General features: G+C 36.8%; 1 protein-coding gene across 1 annotated transcript in view; it reads left to right on the top strand.

Moving 5' to 3' along the window:
* The first annotated feature begins 6,600 nt into the window (after positions 1 to 6,600).
* The window catches only part of LOC139120874 (cytoplasmic FMR1-interacting protein 2-like), a 393,869-nt gene continuing 390,751 nt past the window's right edge, over positions 6,601 to 9,718 (top strand). Inside the window, exons 1-2 of the mRNA XM_070685497.1 lie at positions 6,601 to 6,881; positions 6,992 to 7,109. The gene's annotated coding sequence lies outside the window, so the exon portion shown is untranslated. The remainder of the gene's footprint in view (positions 6,882 to 6,991; positions 7,110 to 9,718) is intronic.

Here is a 9,718-nt window from a genome sequence, read left to right as displayed (position 1 = left end):
TGAATGTGAATAGTGGAATTTTAAGATTTTGCGGGGAGCAAAATTACAAACTGACATTATAACAGCATTTTGACGCATGAAAGAAAGTCAAACAATTCAGCATATTTTGATGAAAAATATCAGGTTATCTGTTGTCTACTGACAAAAACTAAAAATATGCTGTCATTTTAAATCTTCACTAGTAATGATTATGACAATGTGCGTTTTTTTAAGGAAAATTCAAAATTTTTCCACATTTAGCATGTCATTTTGAACTGATTAAGCATTTTTTGTGTATTTTGTTGCAATCCAATTATCCCAAAATAGTTCCAATCGTGGTTACATTTATTCACATTTATTATTCATTATTATTTTCCTGCATTAAAAGATGGGTTTGTTGTCAAGGCATTCCACTGGTTTTAAGGTTTATAGAATCAGAATTAGCTTGCTTTACACGTTTTCCCCTGTCGGTAACTTATGCAATGTAGAATATAGAAAGCAGACGTTTCTCACTGATGATCAGGCAAGTATATCAATCTTTAATCTGGAAATACTGAAAAATGTACTCAGTACTAGCCTCTAACATAAGGCTTGCCACGTCGAATAGCTGATCATTCTCGTCTGAAGATCACAATAACGTGAAACACATAGTGTAATGAGATTTTAGTTTCCACTTGAAACCATCTGTATTATGATATATATATATATATATATATATATATATATATATATATATATATATATATATATATATATATATATATATATATATATATATATATATATATATATATGCTCGGTTCGTGGAAAAATAGACGCGACACCTCGGCTGGCTTGATATGGGAATCATCATCAAACAAAATAATAGGCATTTATTTTGGTTACGACCGTTTTAGACTTATATGATTAAGACCGTTTTGAAAATTTGGTCAAAGCGTAAGCTGAGTATGTATGGTAAACTCACTATCATCAAATCAGTAGCTCTTCTAAAACTGTTTTACGTATTGTAATGTTAATTCTTGGTGCTTGTGATGAACTTTTAAAACCGATCAATCAAGCAATTTCCAACTTTTTATGGAATAATGGGCCTGAGAGAATAAAAAGACTCACATTGATTGGAAACTTACGAACGTGGAAGGCTCAAGATGCCCGACATCTTTGCCCTCCATGATGCATTCTGTGCTTCATGAATTCGTAGACTGTGCGATTCAACGATCGCTCGCTGGTAAGCTTTGAGATGGCTAAGCGTTTATGGAGCTGATTTTCTAATTTTCCATTTCAACTTCAGAAACTCTTCTAGCTTTCCATACTTATAGACACAATACCAAAAAGCACAAGGCAGGTTCCGGTTGCTTTAATACGCCAAATCCCAGTTATCTAGATATCCGCAATCAAATTATTTGGGGCAATATCAACATCTCGAACAATGGCAAAACTATTTTTATCCAAACTAGATGAGTTCGAATATAATCTACATTAATGACATCGTCGATGACTATGGCGACTTTCTTTCGCCTATAGTGTTGTTAGAAAAACTGAACATCACGACTGGATCGCGGAATGAAGAAAGCTTTTAAATCTCATTCCAAAACAATGGAAATGTATTCTGAAAGACACCCGTTTTGATCAGATGCGTAGACAAGAAGATAATTTTATGTATGTAAACGGAAAATGTTTTATTTCACAAGGAATGAATACTGTAACATCCAAGTTTTTATGACATTTTGTTGCCAAACAATTACGTCCCTATTGTGAAGACATGTGAAATGTCATTTTAAGATTTACACTCCGCTTCAGTTGAAGTCTATTTGGGTAAATAAAACAATCTCTCTTTCAACTGATAGGAAGCTAGCTGAATTCAATTTCAAGATCCTGCACAATGTTCTTCCAAATGGTTTGAAACTTTTCGATTGGAAAATCAGCGATTCTCTCTGTAAGGTTTCTGAGACGTTTGAGCATTTTTTTTCTGAGTTGTCAAAGAATTGGAAATTTCTGGGACCGGCATTCCATTTTATGTTGGTAAACAAATCTTTAGTTGCAATTGCCTCGGATTTTAACCTTTCTTTTCTAACTCTATATTGAACTGTAATTAGTAGATAAAAATGTGATTATATATGGAAAAAATAAACGACATTGCTGGATTAATGAACATATCACCTATTTTACGACAACATTTTGTACTCGTTAACCTTAACCATGAGCTGATAATTTACATTTTAATAATTTAATATATATTTTATTTATTCAAATTTTATTCGGAGAGTAGTTTCAAGTTCCCCAGAATAAAATATGCCATCATTCACACGATTGTCTATTCGGGTTATGTGTTATAAGAACTTTTGGCAAACCTCAAAATATCTAAGTTATTTTTTATTTCTTTAAAAACTATGTCGTTATTTGGTGCATTACTGATGACTGATACTCATACTCCAGGATGGGCTTTAATCGATACCTGACCGATATTTCTGCCAGTGTCATTGAACTCATTTGACGACATCCTCCCTAAACACTGCACCGTTGCATCGCACCATGATCTGTCACAAAGTATCCATCCTTTTTTGTGTTGCAGAACAGCTAATACTGTAAGTTCATATTCATGGCTTTTACATGTCTGAAATTCACCGAAAGTGCCACAAAATGGCACCATTTCAATAGCCAAATTTTCAAGTTTCTACAACGGGAGTCCGCGGTCGGCATGACCACCCTCCTCACGACCACAAGCTAGCCTTTTTTCAGTGTCGCGGAAAAGTTTATTTTGATATTTCTTATTCTGGTTTGAGGTTATTGCTGTTTCACTGTGCCGTAAAATTTCAATCTTCAGATAAAATAAAATCACAGCTTTGTCAATACAGAGAATTTTGTGACGTTATTCCCCATATAATTAATGATAAAATATCCAAATGTCTCGTATTTTGGCCTCCGCTGTTTTCTACATTCCCTGGCAATGCCAAAACTATTAACCGAAAATAGTGTACCCCTCCAGGACCGTAATGGACTCAAGTAAACTTTTCACTCAATAGTGTACTCAGCTTCGTATCGTACATTATTTTGTACAAAGTTTTCTTTCGTCCATTATGGCCCGGAAGGGGGGGGGGAACCATTGTCCCGTTAATATTGAATTATTAATAATTCTTAGAAAATAATAATTATCACTTTTGTATATGTTCTGGCATTAAAATCAAGACGGGAGGTTCATGAATTTAGAGGAAGGCCGCCATTTCGTATGCAAGTTTGGAGGAGAGTCCACATTTTCAAGGCAACAAGTTAATATCAATCGCATCACCCTGCTTCTGTTAATTCTGTCCTTACCCTATGTTGCCAATCAAGCATGCCCGTGAAGCCATCTCGACATGACAATCATGTCTGTATAAGAATATTCGAAATAATTCTAGCTGTAGCATTATTTAATTAGAGTTTTTATATGTTGATTATCACGACACATCTCTAAGATTTTTCGAAAATATCCTTCATTAATCCGATTTGTAAATTATTATAGTAGGAGTTTCTTTTAATTCGACGATTTACTATTTTTGTGGTCGAGTCATATATTGCGGTTCGCCACGGTCTAGAGAACGTTTTAATAATGGGCCGCCACGAAACATAGTCCGCTCTTCAAGCATGCGCACCCGTAATCTTTTGCAAGGAAACTAGCGACAAATTGCCTAACGAATTGCCTCGTGTAACTGTTCCAGTCGCGTCGCTTGATGCGTTGCCTACCGCGTTGCTCGTCGTGTTGTGCCTCGTGTAACTCGGCCTTAAGGGCAATAAAGATTATTATTATTATTATTATTATTATTATTACAAGTAGATGTATGTTTCACTGTCAATTGAGTTTTTTATGACCGAAACTCTTCCTAAACTACATCAGAGTCAGAGCTACATGTATCACTGTCACTGCCAGTATCTAGTATCAGGGGCCCTGGGCAGTATTTGTATTAACTTTTTATTTTGACAATATTTTTGTTCAGTTTATACAATTGCGTTCTTGTTCTACTCCCTACAGCATGTTGAGCTGTCCAGTATTCAGCTTGCCAACACAGCCTACGTGTACCGTGCATTTGTATCATTCAATTATCACCCATATTTAGACAAACAGGCTTTGTTGACAAACAGAATATTGTGTTTTTTCAGCATGGTGTAGAGAGAGACACCAAGAAACTGTGTTTGATACATTGCATAGAAATATTGAAAAATTATCAACAGTTGCAGCTCCTGCCCCATTACAAGGCCAACTTGTTTGACGAAAATTTAATGGCACTCATACGTTTTTAGATTTTTTCGAGATTAAAGACATAAAATGGGACAAAATGGTTCTAGATTTTGTTTAATTATTACTAACATTAGAACCATTGGACGACATCAAAATGTTGGGAGTCAAAATATCTTCAGGTCCCCCCCTACAGGCAGAGTAAAACTTTCAAGTCCCCCCTCAACTACCCCAAAAATTTTCGAATCCCCCCTGAACCTCCAGCCCCCCCCCCCGTTCACCATTTTTTTTAACGCGGCCTAGAGTCCTGAGTGTGTTCGAGGATGCTGCAGACTGAGATAGATTGGTAATTTTTTTAGCCTAGACGGAGTTTTAACGTTAGTGAAGGTTACTCGGAGCCGAGTGATAGATTGTCGGATATTGCTGATTGCAGCAAAGTGAAGCTGAAGACCATAGATAGCCCTGAGCATATTGAAGGATGCTTGGAATTGAGATTAATTCGTCGTTTCTTAACAAAAGAGGAGTTTAACGCTATAGTGTAGGTTACTCAGTTCTGAGACAATTAAATAATTTTGTTACACGCATAGCTGCATGGTACGGTAGATAGTACAGATTGCTACAAAATATTTTCGTGTCACAACTACACGCTACTGTAATCTTCTCAATTCATGGAGGCTATTCTCGTGTCAACATTTTTATCTCATAATTTGACGAGCAGCATGGGAAAGTTGGTATCTATTTGCGTCACAATATATGTTGTACAATGAGAGAATGAAATGAAAGCCATGGAGGAGTTTTCTTTAATCATCGAACACTTCCTTGACAAGTGTTCACAAAATAACTTCGCAAATGTGAAAATGACCTCTATTCGCAAATACTGTTAACTTTTAGAAATCTCATGGTGTTTTCGTTGTAAATATTTGCTAAATTGCCATGGAGATAATTTTTTACCATCTCATCAAAATTGAAAATTAACCTTGTGAACTTCATAATTTGTTTGTAAGCCGAGCTTTGATAAATTATTAAAAATTTTTGCAGTGGAAAATATGTTTAGCAACACTTAATCCTCTAATATGGCTTTCAGCTGGCGTTTCCTGTCGTGTCAAAATGTTAGTCTTTTTCGTTTTATGTAAGCTTTGGAAACCACCAAATAATAATAATAATAATAATAATAATAATAATAATAATAACAACAGGAAATCAGTCCGGAAGAATATCCTCTCTGCCTTTTGACCGTGACGTACAACTTTTAAAATATCACTAAATGTGAGCAAATGCATTTTAAAATTGTTACAATGTGTTAACTGATTAGGCATTTGGTTGCCATTGGAACATTTGAAAAATAGAGATTAAAATGGTGTTATTTGGTGGCACTTGGGGAGTATTTTTTCATATTTTTTTGTATAAAAACTCAAAGGAACAGAAATCTGAGACAGTATTCAAAACCTTATATTCCAGTTCACTGATTTCAATGAAGATTACATTTTTGAAAACAAAAAAATAGCGGCAGACACACATTTATTCACATTTATTATTTATCATTATTTTCCTGCAATAGAAGATGGGGTTGTTGTTAAGGCATTCCACTGATTTTAAACTCAATAGAATCAGAATTAGCTTGCTTTACACATTTTCTTCAATCGGTAACCTATACAATGTAGAATATTGAAAGCAGACATTTCTCATGAATGATCAGGCAAGTATATCAATCTTTAATCTGGAAATACTGAAAAATGTAGTCAGTATGAGACTCTAACATAAGGCTTGCCATGTTGAATAGCTCATCATTCTCGTCTGAAGATCACAATAACGTGAAACACATAGTGTAATGAGATTTTAGTTTCTACTTGAAACCACCTGTATTATGATATATATATATATATATATATATGTGTGTGTGTGTGTGTGTGTGTGTCTGTGTGTGTGTCTGTGTGTGTCAGTGTGTGTCTGTGTGTACATGTACCGGGTATGAACATACATATCTCAAGCATACATATTGCTGTTCTTTACTATTATTGTTGTATTCATTCATAACTTCACTAAATGCTTCAGTACATATCAACAAAATTGAGTAGCTCCCCTTCTTGTTTTCCACTTTTGAGCAACCCTCCTTGTAGCAGTTGTAGCTTTCGATTTTTTGAGTGACCCCATCAGATTCCTCCGATCCCCCCCCGGCCATAAATAATGACGGCTCCCTAATGTCAGAAACAAAATAAAGTTTTGATAATCTTTCATTCTCCCTACTTCCTTCCCTCGTATAAATCATTTGTCAGACTGATTTTGGAGTGTGCCGTGACACGTGCTGATTTATACCATCACAACGTGTCTGCATTACGGACTTTCTTTTATTTTAGATCGCCAGCCTAGAGGGCCCGACTATGCCTTGGGCGAATATACCTAGTCCTAGGTATACTAGTCCCAGTTGAAACGGAACTCATGCATGCGGAACTTGTGCTAACTGCTGATTGGTTGGTTCTCTTTGCCCTTGTCAAAATGATGTGAAGTATACGACACGGCGTTTCCTCCTGTGAACACAATACCGTATTGCAGCAGTGGTTACGGAAAAAAGGCCAAGTAGAGAGCAAATATTACCACAATTTGCATTTTTCTGAGTTGCTGGTGAGTCGAAAAGCGAAAGATCGTCCCACGCGATTACAGACGGTCTAAAGCTTCAAGTGAGCTGCCATCAATCCAGGTACTCGTGGTATTCTTCTTAACTGGCAAAGTTACTTCCGTGTACTGCCTGTTGGACATTTTTGGTACAGCGCTAAGAGGACTCACTACATACAACTTTTTGCCTCACAGGTCGAGTATATGGGGGTGTCACTCACTCTATTACATGTGATCGTGCCTTACGTCTGCGAAGAAACCTTTATAGGTACAGTCGTCAGAGTACTTCGAACTGTTAGGAATTAAATCAGAGGTAGGTGGTACCTCCCCGGCCATGGCGAGCAAAGCATAGCTGTATTTCGATTCATACTAAACTTCCGCATTTGAACAAAAATTAGTTCAAGAATATGTGATTGCCAAGCTTTGCCGACGGATTATTTCCGACAAACACCACGATTGTCCGAAGAGCAGTTTCTGGAAAGTTGTAATTGGTGAAGTAAAATTAATGCATGCATGTAATTTACATATCATCACAGCGCCAGAAGTTTATGGTCGCCATGGAAATCCAGGTGCCACAAACTGGTAAATTTCATCAATTGCGCAAAATCACCACTAAACATGTTTTGAAGGCTGTTATACCTGTTTTACTTATTACCTTGATCTAAAATTTGGAGGGGAAAGAAGGTAGAGCTATTAAGTTGTAACTGCCCCGGTATACACATAAAATATGCCCTCCAAATCAGTGAATTTTGATGCCATGCACTGCCCTCCAGTATCTATGGTCTGCCCACTCTTCACACCCCACAACAATTTAAGGTCCATACTGCCCTCTCCCCACTACTTAAATTCCCCATTGCCAACTAGATGCCCGCTGGGCGACCCAGATAACGCAAAACTGCAGGCAGCTAGCAGTACGTAGACTTTGGAACATTCCAGTTGCTACTACCCTCTGAGTAATAGGCGCATAATTTCCCCGCAAGTTCTATCAACCACAACTTTCCCCTCCCTATTTGTCTATTTGGGTACCAACTTTCAAAAATTTTCTTCCCACCCAGTGCTGAACATAATTAAATTTCTTCCCCTCCCAGTGCCCACAGTAAATGTCAATTTTTTCTCCTTGCCGGCTGATTAGTTTTGAAATTTGCCCGCCCGCTTAAAAACTGTGCACGAACACCTTTTTGTACGAATTAACAGCTTAGTTGGCAGCACCTGGAAATCTAATTGATACATGTTTGTGTTTTTAGCTCACATTTAAATACCAATGTGAGGTTATCGTACAAGCTGAAGTCGATGGCGTCTGTGTATGTGTGTATGTATGTACGTACAGTATGCAGGGTTTGCTCTGGCTACACAAGCTGATTAGCCTTTCTGGCTAATACAGTGTGGACACAAGAAGCCAGATTTTTTTGAGGGACAGGGTCAAGGGTCACATATATTAGAGGGTCAAAGGTCATATAATTAAACACAGACAAAACATTTCAGAAGTCAGCCACTTTCACATCATTATGTATCCTTAGGCTCTGAGTGCTGCTTACTTTGATAAAAATGAATACTTCACATCAAAACTTTCATGCATGATTACTGAAAACCACTCTAACTTTCAATAACTTTCAAAAATTGACCAGCACATTGAAGGACACAAAAATTACAGGAAAAATTAACATTTTCAAGATCTTCATGAACTGGAATGCTATGATCACATTGATACTGATTGCAAGCCTCCTACAAGAGAGTAAAACTCAGCGACGATTTCCAAGCTTAAATGACACAGTATATATTGCTGTTACAAATCAAACTGATGAAACAATTCCCTTCATACAGAAGTGACATTTTGGTATTTGACGCAAAATTATTATAAAATATGCAAAAAACTGACGTCTTTGTAATTTAATACTTGTGACAATGACTACTCAGCTTACACTGCACTGCATGGCCAGCCTGAACGTGGAAATAGAACATGTACACCTGCTTGCAAGTGAAAAGGTTCATTCACGGTAACGCCACTTGCACAAAACTACTTTGATTTTCATCACTGTCCCTCTCTATGATCAGACCATAATTTTCCAAGCAACATTGTATCTACACATCACAAAGTGTTGTGCCAGTCATCATTAATTGCAAATTCTGCAAGGATAAGGTACGGTTCTAGACAGGCAGGAAATTCTCACGTAAACACAACACAGTACGTGTATTTGTTATGGTTGATGTCACTGGTGTACACTGTTTATGGCCCGAGTGACCATCTAGAGTCTGCCGAGTGGCATTCCTGAGGTCCCATTGGATTATGACTGCAGTCTGCTTATTTTTCTAGCCTTGGAATACACTTAGTTTGTAGTAAAAGGGTTTTTCTGTGAACATGTTTCAAGTCTTTACAGCTAAAAACGAGATGGATGAACAGTCTCATATACATTACGTTTACTCAGGGCCTGAAAAATTTAATTTTAATCCACTTTTCCCGGACAAGTAGCCTCTATTTTTCTACTTGCAGAAACTCACTTGCCCTGAAAATTTTCCCAAAAAAATGATTCTGCTCTTACCCAGATTGTGGGACCTCTCCTACAATGGTTTGTGACAAATTGGTGGTATTTACAGTTTTTAGTTGTAAAAAAGTACATTACCATAATGAAATTAATTTATTATGCTTCTGTCCTTTATGGGAATTCTTGCCAGTTACCGCATTAGATGTGTTTAACAGAAATAAATACTGGTAAGATGTTTCATCACACTTATGACTATAAAACCAGAAGTGATTGAAGACATAGTCTAATGCAGACATTTAACATGGTTTTTAGCTCATATTTGGTTTTATATATAAATACCAAAAAGAGCTTATATGATGAGTCGGTGGCGTCTGTATGTCTATATGTATGTATGTGGGTATGTATGTACGGATGTATGTCCGTCACACTCAAAGGCTCCCAT

Source organism: Ptychodera flava, chromosome 20 (assembly GCF_041260155.1).
Source record: "Ptychodera flava strain L36383 chromosome 20, AS_Pfla_20210202, whole genome shotgun sequence".
NCBI classification, from domain to species: Eukaryota; Metazoa; Hemichordata; class Enteropneusta; family Ptychoderidae; genus Ptychodera; species Ptychodera flava.
The sequence above is the reverse complement of the archived record's forward strand: the minus strand, read 5'-3'. Positions and strand labels throughout refer to the sequence as shown.